The sequence below is a fragment of the Taurulus bubalis genome (assembly GCF_910589615.1).
Source record: "Taurulus bubalis genome assembly, chromosome: 20".
NCBI classification, from domain to species: domain Eukaryota; kingdom Metazoa; phylum Chordata; class Actinopteri; order Perciformes; family Cottidae; genus Taurulus; species Taurulus bubalis.
The window spans coordinates 13,799,820-13,817,417 of record NC_136608.1 but is presented as its reverse complement, the minus strand read 5'-3'; positions in this window follow the sequence as shown (position 1 = coordinate 13,817,417).

The window sequence follows — 17,598 nt, the reverse complement described above, 5'->3', positions numbered from 1 at the left end:
TTTTTCTTCTTCTGTACATAATAAGAATGAATCCGATGTAATCTAATTTACTACTACAGAGGAAACCACTTACAGCGATCAAACATTTATATGGATCAAAAAGTTTGTGACGCACGCTGTTTAAATCAGTCACTTATTGTAATCCAGTAATCCATTTAAGAGTGTTCCTTTTGGGTCTTACAAACCTTACTCCCATGGTACTTTGATTTTGGAGATATGGTTTTGATCCTGTTTGAATTGTGAAATGTATTACACATGTTGATGAAACAAAGGGCTCCAAGAAGCTCACTACTATGAAAGACCCCTTCTTACAGTACTCTCAATTGATTTGGTGTCATTCAAAAGAAATGTATAGATTACCACAGACTAAATACACCGATACAAAACATTTGAAGGTTTAACAGGATTTCGGTCCTCCTTAAAAGGCGGAATCTGTCTGTATTTGTTCAAACAAGCATCCATTCATGTTGCATTCAGGCTCAGTTCACCTGAGCTGGCCCTCTCAGCCAGGGGCTCAAATCCTTGGCTCCGCCGGGTGCCACCGCTCTGATTACACTCTGATCCAGCTCATAAGCAACCCGCCTTATTCCAGGAGCTCAGATACGACACCTCGGGGGGTCTTTGTGTCTTATCTCAAAGCGAGGTGCAACCATTTAGTGACACACACGCACACAGACCTGAATTGTTCCGTGGAATAAAGAAAAGAATTGCGGGCTAAATGGCGACGATCCAGAGAACAACGGTGGTTCTTATCAGAGCGACGCAGGGCAGTTTTTTTTTGTTTTTGTTGTGTTTTTTACCTCAACTGAGGGTGAAATATAGCTGGGAAAGGAACGAACACAGATGTTGGGCTGTCTGCTACGTCAAAATTAATTTCACAGGGTGAGGCAGATGGAAAGTGAAATTCGTTCTATTGATCCAGGCATTGTCTTTTATGTGTGTTTATAGCTGTTTCACAGAGATATAACAGGCACTTTGTTTTCTCTCGGTGTGTCTCTCTCCTCCACCCCTATTTGCAGTCAGTTTATATAAAAGAACACCAATCGCACAGCAGTCTCCGCTATGAGGGGAAAAAAAAAAAATCCCCTTCTTATACCATGCTGACAGATTGCTTTCTGCACCAGCAGCGATGGTCCCTCAGAGCTCCATTGCTAATTCAGTCAGACGGCGCACACTTGTGGAGACACGACACCCAAATCTCTCCCCCACAACAGCCTCAAAGAGACATGAAATGCCTCAATCTCGACAGTCAAAACCGAAACTGACGCCCGTCAGCGTGGTAGGAAGCAAAAGCCAAACGGTGACACGGCCATTGCCCAGTGACACCCACAGCAGTGTAGCCAATGCGATGAACACAGTCCCATCACGCGAGGGCCTAGTTATCACACAGAACACTTCCCACTGAACGCTGAGCATAACAAGTGAGACTTAATTCAGCTGAACATGTGACTTTGTTTAGCAGCAGAAAGAGAAGAAGAAGAAAAAAGAGTTTGACACAAAAACAGCCGAGAGCTTTGCTGTCACCTTACCTTACTGTCAGCTTTAACTTTCAGGTTATTTATCGTCCCGATTCTGATGAAAAAAAATAAGAACACCTCTCAAATTTAAGGGGTGGTGTCAAAAAAAACACGAGTATATGTCACATTAGATGTGTACGAGGTAAATGCATTTCAGAAAGGTAACCTCGAGATGAAAAAAATTCAACTCTGAGTGGGAAAGGGACTGCCGCTACTACCTTCGGTCAGTGTCCCCGTTAGCTCCCCGCTGTAGCCAGCTAACTATCCTGCTAGCGCCCCGCTAGCTCTCCGACAACCACCGAAGGTAGCGGGACCTGCCCCGGCTCGACCCCCCGACTCGGGCAGAGGGGACACGGGCCAGTAGCAGCAGCAGCGGGGAGCTAGCGCTGCTGCTAGCGCTGCTGCTAGCGCTGCTGCTAGCTTGCTATAGCGGGGACACCCACCGGAGGTAGAAGCCGCTTGTAACCTGACTTTAATAATCAGTAAATAAAACAGAAAAAGATCACGGCGTTCAGGGCATTGCTGCAAAAACACGCACGTTCATTGCACACAACGATTGCAAAAAAATGTTGCCAGGCTGCTAAATTGTGCTCGTTCTGATTGTGTTACTTTAAGTCTTTTGAAATGCACCTGTAATGCCTAAATGGCAGTGGCACATTTGACCGCTAGAATAAAAATAAGTATGATGATACTTCTGAAGTGACAAATTATGTTGAAAATGGTTGTGGCCTGTGATGCAGTGGGGTTCATTTTAAGTGTGTACAAGCAAATGCCCCCCTCCCCCCCACACACACACAAAAAAAACATAATAAAATAAATCTGTCTGCAATTGTATTATTAAACTGTGTATAATTGAACCCACAGAGTTAATTGTGTCGCTACACAGAGTACAGAAAAGTAATTTGGGAGAGGGTGCGTATTCGCCCCCATGGCACTCAATGCAGGAAACAGATGAGAGGGATTGTGGATGGATTATGAGCATTAGCACCCACCCTGGCGGGCATTGTTATTAGTTGCCTGAATATATCATTATAATAAATGTCTCGGTCAGACTGTGCAGGTGCAGGGTTGCATCAGCGAGAACGATGACAATTTAGATCTACAAAATAATACAAAACATTATTGAGATCGAAAACCCTCGGGGAGACGTAACGCATCGCTGGCTTTGAAACATACCCAAACATGTAGGAATATGTCCTCTTGTCATTATGTCAATTAGGGAGGAGAAGATAAAACATGCACTTCTCTCATTCCAGCCTTATATTTTTAAGTGACCTACTTGCAAAGAAAATGCTGACGGGAGATGGAAAAAAAAGGCATGAATGACATCTCGTGTGAAGAAGGGAGGTGGAATAGAAGCAGCAAGATCACATTTTCCTTTCTTATCTGTCAGAGTGTATACAGTATATTGACTCACGTACTGTGTATATTCTCAGCGTGTATTTATACTTTGTTCCAGCTGCTCCCCACAATCTCTTGCATAGTCTCGTTATCTTTCTTTGGGTCCGTCTCTCCTGTCCTTCTTTCCCCCAGAGGGCGAACTCTCGCTTCTAAAATCTGCTTTATCGATTTTTATTTCTGTGAGTGCTGGTCCTGTCTCTGAGAGATGAAACTCTGGTAGATATTACAACACACAGTGCACCTCCTCTCCGGGCCACACCAAACTCAGACAGATGACGGCGAGCAGTTCTCGTTTCGTGGGTTTTCCAGAATTTAATTCGCATCAACAGTGTCATTGCTGCAGAGCAGACTGCTGAGCAAACATGATGAATAATTGAATTGGGTCTGCACAAACACGGCTTGTGATTAAAAAAACGACTGTGACAACATTAAGATCTCGACAAACACAAATCAGCGGGTGCGGTAGAAAACGTAGCTAGGGCACAGACAGGAAACTAGTGGGGTCCAACAATCGCGCCCTGAGGGACTACTTGCATGGCCAAACTGGTGATTTTAATAAGAATAAATGAAGGAATTGTGACTGTAGGGAATAGATGTGAGCTGTTTGTTGGGGGGTGTTTAGGGACAGAGTCAGACTCTCTGTGGGGAATGGCTTTTACTTTTTATTTTAGACTGTAAAGCAGGAATACCAATGAGAAATTCATAACTAGGACCACTGCCAAAACAAGCTCTCAAAGCCTCCTTTCTAGATGGGCTCTGAAGTCCCTGCTTAGCGCAGTAATAAGAAGCTGGAATTAAGTATTGAAGCTGAGAGAGAGATGGTTTTGAAGTGCAGGAAACGCCTCTTTGCGTTTCTCCCTCTGACTGTAGGTAGGGGGTTAAGTGGGTATATTAGGCGAAGATCAAACAGATTATTATGATGTACTGTGAAGTTGCACTTGAGACGTAAAGTGCCCCTCGGTAATGTGTCATTATTGCAAACAGACATCACCGCTGCACAGAGCGAGGTAGACTTTTTTTGGTCTTGGATGTTTTCAGACTCACAATAAATTGTGTTTTTTAACAGCTAGATCCCAGCAGAGCCTCACTTTCTTTCATGTCAGAATCACAATGTCTTTATTTGCACGACAAGAGCAAATGTAGTGCCAAAGTTCGAATGGTATCAAGAGTTAACATGAAATATTCATACAAATTAGATCAGATGCATGCATTCATAATAGCAATATATTATAATTTCATTGACTTTATTTAATGCATAACAGAACTTTTCATGATGTATGACTAGTACTCACTTTGGGCCCAGAGCTTAAAGGATAAATCTGGTGGTATTGTCCGTGGAGCCTAAAATGGATTCATATCTCATTCCTGATTCCTCTGTGCCACAGTTTGAGAAACCGACGGTGAGCCACACTGTTGCACTGAGTAACATGATATTATGATCCGATTGTCATTATGATGAACACAAGCACTATTTTATTTTGAATCAATCAAGCGCACACATAAACCATCCTGTAAATATTAATGAGAGTAACAATTATATTTTAATCTACTGCTGGAAATAATTACCGGCTGTAAGGATATTATTTGACCCATTTTGGTCTTAAATACAAACAAATAGACGAGTATACAGGTCTGGCAGGTCAAAAGGTATTATGATGGACTCACAATATGCTGGTTTAAGTATTTTCATGGGATTTGTTGACAACACCAAAAATGTAGAATATTTTGACAGCATGATCCATTGCAAAAAAATTGAGGATTTTAAATCCGACTATTTTCTTATACACTCATAGCAGACATTTTAAACTCAAACTGAACCAAGCTTTTCTGCTGTGACACTCTGCATTCCCTTTTCCAAATATCTGTAGCCGTTCCGTTTGGGTGTTTCATTCAGTTTAGTCACAACAGATTAAAGGTGCGTTCGCGTTCGCCTTGACATATTTGATGGAAAATATTTCTTTTAAGGGAATAATGAGCCAAAGCTGAGTTGACTTGCAGAGCCTTGGGATTGTAGCGTTCAGGAGCTCAGGTGTGTGCTCCTGTTGAGAGTATTCAACATGACCCCGCGTTTATATAAAACAAACCAACTTAGGATGCACGTTAAAACGGAACAAGGGCGTCGACAAAGTTCATCAGGGAACTACAGTACGGTCAAGCGTCCCCTCAAGAGAGCCGTGACAACGCAAAGGCGCCGCGAGGACGTCCCTGCTCCACTGACTGCAAGCACAATTGTTTTCCCTTTTCCGTTAGGCACATGATTCGTCTCGCCTGTCACTAATGCCGGCTCTGGAAGCAGCGAAATGCACTTTGCTGCTCTCTAGTCAAGCATCAGGAACAAGGCATTTCCAGGCTAACAGCATGCTGAGTGGGTGTCACTCCGGCTGCGAAGGCTCACAAAAGTGGGACTGAGCAGCAATTCATTATCAAGGAAATGTTGAAGGGCTTTGTTTGTCCTTTCACCTGCTTCTCACTTGAACGGAGCTGCCCTGCCTCCCGCGGTATTTTTGTACCGCTCCGTCCTCCGTTCGGGTCTCGCTCGACCGCCTTCCTGCACTTTCCCCGTCTCTCCCTCCCACAACGCTTATTTCCTGTCGCCTCTTTACATTTCTATTTCTTATGCCACATGCTTATCAGTGTGAGCGACATAAGATAAGACTTGGGATTGTTTGAAGTGGCGAGATATCGGAGGTAATTTCCAGGTCCCGCTTTGCCTGAGATAGCAAACGGTGGGACACTTTTTGGAGGTTTTTCAAAGGACAAATGCTTAGCTTACTTGCCACCGTAACTTCCTGTTGGCAACATTCCTGTGCATTCCCAGATCTCAGCAATTACAGCAGCGAGAACCATATTATCATAAGATGGAATCAAAAATGGTATTTAATCAATTTTGAGAAATTTAAGCTTTCCTGCCAGTAGTTAGATGAGATGATTAATACCCGTAAATCCCGCTGCTTTTTCTTGGCAAGACCCGCCCTGCGTGATAGTCAAGCGCTAGGATTGGCCAGGCGAGGAGGTGCCGGTGACCTGATTTGTCAATGCCTAACCTTAAACCAATAGTTTTGCTTGAACTAGCTCTGCAGGGCGGGCCTAACCAAGTAAAAAGAGAAAAGAGCGGGATTCATAATTATCCATCTGTGCACTAGGGAGCGGGAGCCCAGAGATGATTAGCTTAGCTTAGCATGGAAATTGGAAGCAAGGGGAAACGGCTGCACAAAGCATTCACACACTGTATTTATGTGCGATTACACGTTGACCATCATTTCTAACCCTTCCTCCTCAGTTGATCGATGCCTGCAAAAAGGTCTGGGGAAACCAATTCAGCCAAGGCAGTCGGAAAGTTTGCGGAAACGCCTCGTCACCGGCCGACAAAAGGTCGGGCCGGTGTGCTGTCACAAGACACCAAGCTCTCGGCCAGGCTGCAAATTGTGTGCCCGAAGCGCCGGCGTTCCACTTCAAATCCTCTTTCGGGTGCCAACACAACGGGCAACATCTTTCCAATCTTCGCTGAGTGCCATCCTGCTCTTATCTAAGGCAGAGAGCGATAGCAAATGCGGCAACAGGGCCATGCATAAAAGATGAGTCATGAAATAATGTGAAAGTGCATATGAATGAGTGCGTAAGTGCATGTCTGTGAGCCGATGTGTGCGCTTGTTGCAACGGACAGGAAGAAGACACACTGCACCCACTGCTTCTTTTATCTCCTCCTTTTGTCGTTCTTTCTCTTCCTAGTCTTTTTCTACGTGTCACGGGGCTTCCTGTCTCAATCTCGGCGTGTTTCAAAAGGGGAAAAGTCGCGCAGGGGCCTCATAAAAGGCCGAACAAGGTTTTGTTTGCAAGCCACGGCGAGAGAGAAGGCGGCAGTTCAGCTTTTTTCTCTGTTTTTTTTTTTTCAGAGGGAACTCGAGGTGAAAGTACAGACAAGGTGAATTGGAGATGAGATATAGCCGACTCAAGAGAACTGCAAACACACAGAGTCTGTGTGTGTGTGTGTTGTAGATAATTCTGCATCTTCCTGAACCACAGAGGAGGAGGAGGATGACAGATTTCTCTCCCCTTGACTTGACGGCCTCCGGTCTCTGTGCGGGCCGATAACGCGGGAGCTTGCTAATTAATTACCTATTGATGCTTTTACCGTCTGGTGTGAGCGTTCATAACAGTCACACACCCGTCAGGAGTGGGGTGGAGGCGAGTGTGTGTGTGTGTGTTGGGGGGGTCAAAGGGTGTTGATGCTTTGCGGACACCGTTGAAAAGTAAGCTTCTGTGACCATCTGCTAAAATAACAGTATCTCCTTATAACACTATCGATAATAAATCATTCATAGATTCTGAAATGCTTTGCAAAAGGGCGTAAGAGATTTGGTAAAAATAACATCCAACATCATGCGATGGAAATTCTGTAGAAAATGCGGCGCTAGCACGTGCAAAAACAAGAGCCATTCCAAAAAAACTACGATTTCTGTAATAAATAAATGAAAGAGTTAAGTTCAATTTTGGCCAGAACTTTTTTTTTTATTGACAGAGTTTGTTATTAAAGTGAGATTATTTTCCTGGTTTCCAATAGAAAAATAATTTCTTTTTACACTTAAAGATAATTACTTCTTTCCCCTAGTGGAACAATGCGCCTCTCCCAATATTCTGACGCTCATTCTGATGAATTCCTTTCAACAAGGGAGCTGCATGAGGAGAGACTATGACCTCACTCGATCGTTGCAGTCAGACTAAATCTCAAAGGCTGGATGTAAAAGGATTTGTTCAAATGGATTCTTTTGCATACGAACAGAAACAGGCCCCCTAATAATACAGTTAGTTGTTAGAGGTCAAATCATCTGCACTCATTTCTCATCATAGCAGAAACATCATTAATCATTAAGCTCAGCTCTATCAAGGTGTACCCGTTCAGATGCCTTTGTATTGTCCATGTTGGCTCACTGATGAGTTTTAGCACAGCACTAAATGGAACGTAGCCTTCTACTGAGCCAAGTGTCTGCTCTGACGAGTCTACTGTGTGAAGAAAAACTCAAAACCTCCTGTTCAGAAGCCAAAACCAAAGTCGATCCGTGTTTAGCTCTGTTGGATAAAGAAACTCGACACATCCGCCATTACAAGGAGAAACTGCAGCAAAGACGTCGAAAACAAACCACACGGGAGTTTTTTTTCTTCTTGTATAGACACTAATGGTCTGCAGGATAAGAAAGCTAAAGGCTTTTGAGAGAGTTGTCACAGAAAGTTCCTTGGCAGTGTCTGGTGTCTCCACATGAGTCTCCATCTCTGCAGCTCTTCTGCTTCCACGTTATAATTAAAGTGACAAACCTAAACCATTACAGGGAGGACTGGCAGCCTCTGTGGGGCCGCTATTGCGTTTCAACTTCCGTACCACCGGGTTGGGTTTCAGGGGAAATGTGCTGATATGCTTTATCTGTTCGAGCTACAAAGTATAGACTTAATTTTTGAGAATCTCTTAATGTTTAAGAGTTCCTAAAGACCCTGAACCCTTAACTCTTCGCTCCACCTGATCGGCAGTGAAGAGATTTTAAAAAACTTGTGATAAATGGGATCAACTAAACCTCTCAAACTGCTGAGTTCTTTATGAACTAGATATAGGAGTGAATCTGAGAAAGCTGCGAGATTCCGAGTTTAAAGCGGAGATAAAAGCCCTAAAATGACCTTCTTTAAATCTGCAGAGGATAACAATGTTTTGATGTTTGAATTGATTCTCAGGTGGCAAAGTGGATTAATGTCACGCTTTAAGGTGAAGGACAGACCTCAAAGAGCACTCCAAATTATTACTGTTTTCTTGTCATCATCGGTTTATCACAAATGGCTGCAAAGAAGGAATTATTGCTCTGGGCCAATCTTGCTTTTCTCAGTCCTGTGACACGGTTTGATGCTGCATGGTGATTGGGTTTGCCGACCTGCTGCTCATCTCTTTGCTAAATCGGCCTCATGTTACACATACAGATGACTGAATTGACACAAGATGCTCCGAGCACAATGCCCTTCCTCTTCGATCGTTAACCTGAATAAATATTCCTCCCACCGCAATCATTGCAAATGAATCGTTCGTCACGTTTGGGGTATTTTGTTCTGTCGGTAGACGCCGGGCTGTGTTTCTATTGTAGATATTTTGGTTTGAATATTGAGGATTCTAGTAATTCATTTTGTTTGCTATACCTTTTTTGACACAAATCCTCCAGGGGATTTCTAAAACACAAAGACTGGTGTTCCATAGAATAGACCTGACAACTATTATTATGTATATAAAATATTGTGTTGATTAAAAAACGTAATCCGAGACGTTTCCTTCAAAAGATGGAGATAAGGGGTTGGAATAAGTGATGTGAATGACAAGTTTATAATGGTATGAAGTCAAGTTTGTTGTGTTTACAGCTTGCTCTGCTGCCCCCAAGTGGTCAGAAATATATTAATACAGCTTTAAATGTACTAAATATGTTAAAAACATATAGCTAGTTAATTGTCATATACATAATATGCATCAGATGTGTAGATAATTACAATAGGTTATGCACAATATTGGAATTCTGCTGATATTTGTCTATTTTCCAAGTGACTTTGTCCGATTGATGCGGTTAGCGATACATCCACACATTGTTTTTCAACCTAATTACAGAGAACATTATAGTATTATACCTATACTGTTCTTGTGATGGCCCGCTGTCAGATGCAGTTATAACATGCAGTGCTTTTCAAAATGAACACATTCAAAGGGCAACTGGGCTTTCATGTTAACATGACACATTTCTTTTGAAGTAACACGCTCAAACAAAACTGGAAAACTTCATTCTACTTTTAAGAGGCTTGGGTCGGGGGACGATTCCCCTGAGACATTCCTGAAAATAGGCACAACCTGGGCAAATTTGACCTATTTCACAAGTTTCAAAACAATGTAATCTCTGTAATTAAATTTGTAGTATTGAAGGATTGCAATTTGGCTCTTTCTCGCATGACCGACGCCGAGCAATCATTGCAAATAGCAACTATGCTATCGTTATGTGAGCCAATCGGCACAGTCCGACCTGCAGAATCATACAATTGTCAGGACAGAGACAATGTCTGTGTGTGTCTTGGTTTTTTTAAAAGAATAGAGAAAGTTTTTGTCTTCCCCTTTCAGAATATTCTTCCATTTTGTAAATCTTTTTTTTTTTAAATGAGCAAGGAGAAAGAAAAGAAAATGGTCTTTAGAAGTAGTAAAAGTTTTAATTTACCTTCACCCCATGCTAATTCTGAGTAGAGCATGAACGCTAGCCGTTAGCGCCGGTGCTGCTAGCGTTGCCGGCTCTCCTGCTGATTTCAACCCTGATCGGTTGTCCACAACGTAACATTATCAGGGATCCGATAAGCATTGATGCCGATCTCCAGATTCAACTTTTTTTTTGTTAATTCAATATCTGCCGATAACGATCGGCACTAAAACCTTATTCCACGTTATGATGCTGAAACTGTGTAATTAATTCGCCGTTCAAATGGGTTCCGATCCATTATGTTGGGCGTGAATCACAACCTGAAACTGACCCAAACACTCTGGCACCCCCTGCTGGCTGTGGGTCGATCTGCACGTCACTACCGCGCCATCCCAGCGGCTCGTCGTATGGAAAGGCAAATGTTCATTACTGCCGATGTCGTCTTTCTTCCCTAATTACGATGTGACGGGAACATCGTATACAAAATCCCCTAAATAGCTTGTGTGCACGTGTGTGTTACCATCTGAAACTGTGTTTTAAACCCCTGCACCTTGTCTTGCCTCTCCGGGGAGAAGCTGACAGCTCATCTCGGTGAGTCATATAATCCACAGAGATTACCGAGAGTCATATAAGGAATCAGTATCAGGGCCGCGACCCCATCTGGCTTTGGAGTAGACTTGGACCAATGGGGACGGTTCCATGAGCCTCATCCCGAGCGCACGGAGACCAGAAAGTTAGCAAAGTGACGCTGCAGTCCTTTTTTTCTTCCGTCTTCCAACCGGCTCACCTCCACTTTTGAGAACTCTTTGTCCCCGTGAGAAACCCATTACTGATCTTTACTGAGATCACCCGCCAGTGACTGTGGTTCGCACTGAGCTGGATGATCACAGCCGCTCTTTTTAAGAAAAGGGTCCTGGTGGAAAAGAGAGAGAGAGGCATCGAGTGCGAGCGGAGGCGTAAATACTGTATTTCTGGATGTGAAGGCAACGCTCCTCATGGTTTGAAGACCTTGGTCATGGTTGTTTAGAGCCTTTAAACCTCCACCTGTATCTACGATGGGATAATTATTCATCCCTATTCCTTCAGTCTTGGGATTCAAACTGTCAACCTGCCGCGTTAGTTGGCACCGATGGGGCGGCGGTGAGTGTCGAAATTGCTTCCACAGGGCCGTCCACGTTGTTTACACAAGTTGCTCGCGCTCATTGCAGAGTCATTACAGCCGGAGGCCGGTTATGAAATCAAGCTAAAAGGCTCAAAGGCTCAAAACAACAAAGTGTGTGTGTGTGTGTGTGTGTGTGTGTGTGTGTGTGTGTGTGTGTGTGTGTTGAGAGTGAGGAGCAACAAACGGGTCTCGCTGTGCAATGGTGCGTTTGACACTTAAATGACTTCTGGTGTGTGTGTGTGTGTATGTGTGTGTGTGTGTGTGTGTGTGTGTGTGGCAGTTAGAGGCTGCGCGTGTGAACGAGCTCCTCCAATGAGGAGAATACGTGTTCTGCTCACGCTCCGCTGAAGCATGAAAAACATTGTCGACGAGCCGGCCGGCAGCCAAATCAACACACACACACACACACACACACACACACACACACACACACACACACACACACACACACACACACACACACACACACAGTTAAGAGATTTTAACCTGAAGATGTGACCTCTACAGATTGGAGAAGAGGAAACCAATTATCAAAAACTGTCTTAAAGATTTATGCTGCTAAATTAAGAGTTTTTGTTGATGATATGGCTTGAATCAATATCACAATATTAATTTATGGCTACTGGCTTTGAAAACAAGATGTTCATCCTGAATAATGATTTTTGTTCGATTGATTGATTTACCTAATGGCCCGACACCCAATTAAGCCCAACCTGTGCAGTTAAGATAATGACGTCTATCTATCTGACAAATTCCTTCCCTTTCTAGCTCAAAGCTCAGAAACTGAATCCTCAAACAAAAATGAAAGATGAAGTTTCTGGCGTGTTTCCCATGATACAGCGGGAAAACGTCTCCGGCAGCTTCCAGCGGAGGGAAGTAGCCATGCTGCCATCTGCTGGTGGAAGAGACCATGCTGGGTGAGAGAAAAAACCTTGATTATGCATATTTGACACACACACATACACACACACACACACACACACACACAGTGGTATAGTCTTGAAGTTATGATGGGCCGCAGGTGTAAATGGGGCCACGCAAGAACCTCATGCCATCATGTCAGGAGATTTCTGCTGTGTCAACAACGTTGACACACACACACACACACACACACCGCTGAGTGACTGTTGTATTGATTCCGCCCGCCTCTCCTCGCCTCCGGCAGCGACTCGCGCCACAGTTGTTTTTTCTGCCATATTGATCTCGGTCCTCTCGCGGCGTCAGCGGGGGGTCGAGCCATCAGCCGGCAGATTGAAGAAACATTTTCACGGCCACATCACCACCTCGGGCCGTCTGCGGCTTAATCCACTTATGGCCTCCTAATTACTGGAGTGTGTCAGAAAGAAGAAGAAGAAGAAAAAAGTGGAAACACAAGTCATAACAAGGGCCACGCGCTAGAGACGCCCCACATTCCCCCGGGCCCTTCGCCTATATGCGGCCCCGTGATGTGACTTCCAATGAGGTTCTCTGTCCGACAGCAGCCAAGGACGATCCTCCAGAATGGGAGGCAGGTTTGGATAGATGCGCAGACGTGACCCCCCCCTCTGTGGGCAAACAACGATTCACATCAGCGGGGAGGGGAGGGGCGGGTGGAGTGAAACAAACACACCCCCGTGGCACAAAATCGATGAATTGCTTATGGAATTGCGCTTATCCTCCGGCGTCCACGCGGCGACGCAGGCGGGGGGACGGCCAGCAGGAAGCTCTGTTTTTACACTTTCGCTATGTTCAATCCGCCGCTCACTCAAATCCATTTCCCTTCTTGTAGTGGCACGCTGGGAGACACAGGGCTGCACGCCGACATCAAAGCCACGGATGACATATTGATTCATATTGATTTACTGGTTTTAGTTTTGTGGCACGACGAATTTTCATGGCGTCAAACCGCTCGGCAGGAGAAAAAACTACTTATTTTAGACGCGGGGAATCCTCCATTAAGCTCCAGTCCAAAAGCACCGCCTCGCTGAGGGGGAATCTGGCAAACAGGAAGTGAATGGTGGAACATCAAAAACAATGTTGTGTTTCAAGGGGACATCTGTTCATGTTCTCTGCCTCCCTTCCCGGAGAAAACAAAACACACACAAAAACCTCGGGAAAAAAAACTAAAAACTCGGAGGCCTGTTTTTTTTCTCTCCACCCGCTGTGATGAAATGGTACACACACACACACACACACACACACACATCATCTGATGGCTGTCAACCACGTGCGTGTCCTTGGTTGATGCGCCGTTTCCACATTCACGCGGGTCCTTTATCGTCATCACAGGGAGAGCTGGGCTCCGCTTTAAATAAATAGCCGTCAGCATGATTAGGTCAACCGTCTGCGACGATATACTCGTCCCTATTTATGCAGCACTTTTCTCAACGAAAAAGCTTGAATGAATGGCAGAAAGGAAGAAAAAAAGGAAAACGTGGAAACGCATAAATAGCTCCACATGGCCGAGATGCAACAAATGGAATAAATAAGAGACAAGGCTACTGAAATAGATGGACGAGGATGTGGAAAGAAGCAAACGGACCGTAGGAGAGGTTGAGTGCTGACAGCGGCTTGTTAAAGCTCTCTAACGCGGTCTATGGCTGAGGTTTAGCTATTACAAGACAGTTGCCATTTTAAGGTGACAGAAGAGAAGAGCAACATGTAAAGAGAATCGTCCGTTCCCAGCTGGGACACAACAGTATAGGCCTCAGTGATGACCTTTAGTGGCTGTTATATTCTACAGGTGGGAAAGAGTCCACACCAAAATAAAAATACATGTTTTTTCCTTTTGTTAGACTTCAGGTTTTTGGATTATTTTAAATAAATAAGTCGTGATTTCTGGAAACACTCATGTTAAGTGTTATGCCAAGTGCCATACAGTCCTATGTTATATTTAAGAGGAGGCAGATAGCTTTGACACACTCTGCAACTCACACCCAAACAATCTAGATTGATAAATAGAACGACGGGTGGGAGGAACAACGTTGGGGTGAACCGTCCCTTTAAGAAGAAAAACAAATCTACAAAAGCTTGCAGGTAATCAACGCCATCCACCATCTTGTTACTTTTCTGCTTGCCTTCTGTGCATTATGCAACTCCCTCCGCCGATGACGCGTCCTTGATTACGTTGGTTTCACCCTGAAAACTGGCGGTAACCGGTTCAAGACCCAGAGCTAATGTGGTGGAAAAGGGATCTGAGAGGCGGCGCTTTGAACTAAACGCTCACATCAGCATGTTAATGTAGAACGTTTACCATGTTCCCTTTTCTGTGCTATATATATAATCGCATGCTGAGAGCTGCTAATGAGCAGTAGAGGCAAAACATAAGGCCAGTGGGGAGGTGGGGGGAGGGGCAGTTATGAATATATTTACTCATTAACCAAAGTATTGGAAAAGTCGACATTTTGACCTGACGATGCCACCAGATGAAAGAATGAATTGATCACTGAAGTCAGTAGGATTCATCCTCCGTGGACCGTAATCTAATCCAATCCATCTGATAGTTATTGAGACATTTGAGTCTCAGATCTCGAGAGTCACACCATAAATATACATTGTTTTCATTTCAGTGAATCTGTATATTGGTCATTTGCCTGGTGAAATGGAGTTTCGTGGTCTAATTAACACAGAGAAGGCAACACGAGTGTAGTGTAGTGATAACCTGAAAATGTGCTGATTAAATGTAAAATGATGACAGCTTGTACAACAGCTACCCAGTGACAGATGCAGCAGCTTCACACACACACAAACCATGAAAGGTTTGTTTTTTTATGCCGAGTTGAGTTGAATCACACTCCTTAATTGAGTTTTCTCCCTCCTACACGAGACAAGCAAACACGACTGCAGGTTAATTTGGCGGTCGGGGGGAAAAGCTTTTCCGCCGCCGGGTATTAGAAAGCCGTCGTCATTTATTTCTTCTTGTTTTGTTTCGGAGGTTTGTGGGTCAATTTGTGCTCACGCAGACCGGCGCTCAAGTGCATTTTAGGATGAGTCCAAATGTTCTATGAATAACTTGGCTCCTCTTCAAATGCAACAAACACAACAACAAAAAAGGCAAGGCAAGGTGAAAGTACCAACGGGTTTTAATGAGTTTTTACAGCTCCAGCAGTCAAAGAAGAGGACACACACCATCAACTCGGGCTATTTATTCCGGCATAATTCACAGTTTGATGAGAAACTCTTGAAATGTTTCTGAATTCAAACACATGGCCCTCGACAGTTCTCTCTTTTTTTTAAAAACTAGTTTATCATTAGCTGGGTTTTCTCTTCTCCCTGCTTGGTGTTTGAAGTGAGCTGCTGCAGGCGTCAGAGACTCCATCATTTATTTTTTGTGTGTGTTTAAAAAAAAATCTCGAATGAAAGAAATAGAGGCAGGTTCCCCTTCAATTGACTCTGTTACGTCACTGGCTCTTAGCTTTTAGTTTCTTTTAACTTGTCTTGTTCTGTGTTTTCTGTCTGTAACTGTGTGTGTTTTTATGCTGCTGCCTGTCTTGGCCAGGTCTCCCTCGAAAAAGAGATTGTTCACCTCAATGGGACTCTCCTGGTTAAATAAAGGTTTAAATTAAAAATGTAAAAAATGTGCTGCTGGGTAATGTTGACAATGTCAGACTTCTGAGACAAATGCATGGGTGATGAAGATGGATTCAATGAAGAAGACACAGAACACAACTGTCAACCCGTTTATGTATCATATTTCAAATAGACGTCCACGGGAAAAGAGCATTATCCCAGTGTGCAGATTTAATTTAAAATAAATGTTAATTGCGTCTTAATTTCAAATTCACATATTCAGAATTTTAGAATTTGTTTGACATAATTCAGTATTTTCTATGATATCAACATATTTGGAAGAAAGTATATGATGTACATTTATTTGTTGGCTCTATTTTTGTGTGTGTATATTTTCTATATTCAAACGGAAGTTGTAGCTTTGTTTGGGAAAGTAATATGTATTATGCATTATTATGATTAATATTGTATAAAGTCTGTCTTAAAAGGACACAAATACATATTTCTGGTAAATCTGGAGGCTACGGTTAAATATTTATATTTCAATACTGCCCACTGATATTGTGAAGCAAATGCATATTTGCACACACACACACACACACACACACACACACACACACACACACACACACACACACACACACACACACACACACACACACACACACACACACACACAAGATGGGAGTATGATGGAGTTGTGGGTGTGGCTGACTGGTGCCAGAAACATTAATCAGAGCTGTGTCAACATCAAGATGTTGTGACATCAGCTGCATCTTCCAGCGGCTGGAAAAAAAAAAAATGTAGGAAGTGACACCAGTCGATTCCAATAGCATCTCAAAAACAGCCATGCGCTACTTGCCACAGTGATGATATCACAGCACAGGACATCCGGGCTAATTGGGAAGAACAGTGTGATGCAGCGCTGCAGAAGCATCTCTAGAGGGAGCTACGAGAATGGAGGAGACGTCTCATCACGGCAGCATCCTCTTCAGGTGCACTCTCAAAAAGGTCCAACTTAAAGAAAAATTATATTACATGCTTATTAAAACCTGTGTCTGAGTGAGGCAGAATAAACAATTTAATAAAACAACAAAAAAGGACCATTTGGACGACAGTGTTTTAGAAGCATCGGGAGGAATAAGTAGAAGCTGCTGCTCTGGTGAGAAAAAAGATGGAGAACAGTTGGAGTTCGATTAAACGCAGAGTTAAATTGGATAATGTTGCAGGGCGGCACCCTGCTAATGTGCACGCGCCACATAAAGCCATTAAGTGTATTCACTCTTACACTGTTTACTGTTGACAGTTGGCTCCTCCTCCTCCTCTTCCTCCTCTTCCTCCTCCTCATTCCTCTCTCCCCCAGTTAGATCACACTCTGCTTCTGCTCAACTAGCCTGACAGCAATTTCCGGATACAAAGATGAGGCGGGCATGTGTGTGCATGTGTGTGCATGTGTGTGTGTGTGTGTGTGTGTGTGTGTGTGTGTGTGTGTGTACGTGTGTGTGTGTGCGATGAGAAATAATGAAAAGCTACTTTTCTGGCGAAAAAAATGTGGGAACAAACTGATTTTAATTACGGCTCCTATTGATTATGTGCTTTGCCTCGGAGAGATTTTTTTCCCCCTTTGTAATTAGGCATCGGATTCCTCTGGAAGTGCCTCTAAATGACCATTTACAGGATTAAATATAGATGAGTACTGGCCTGAACCTCTGCAAGCCTACACTCCCTGTTCCATTCACAACTATATCTCTCTCTGCTCCACGTCATCAGCTGGTACACACACACACACACACACACACACAGACACACACACACAGGACGGCGTTTATTC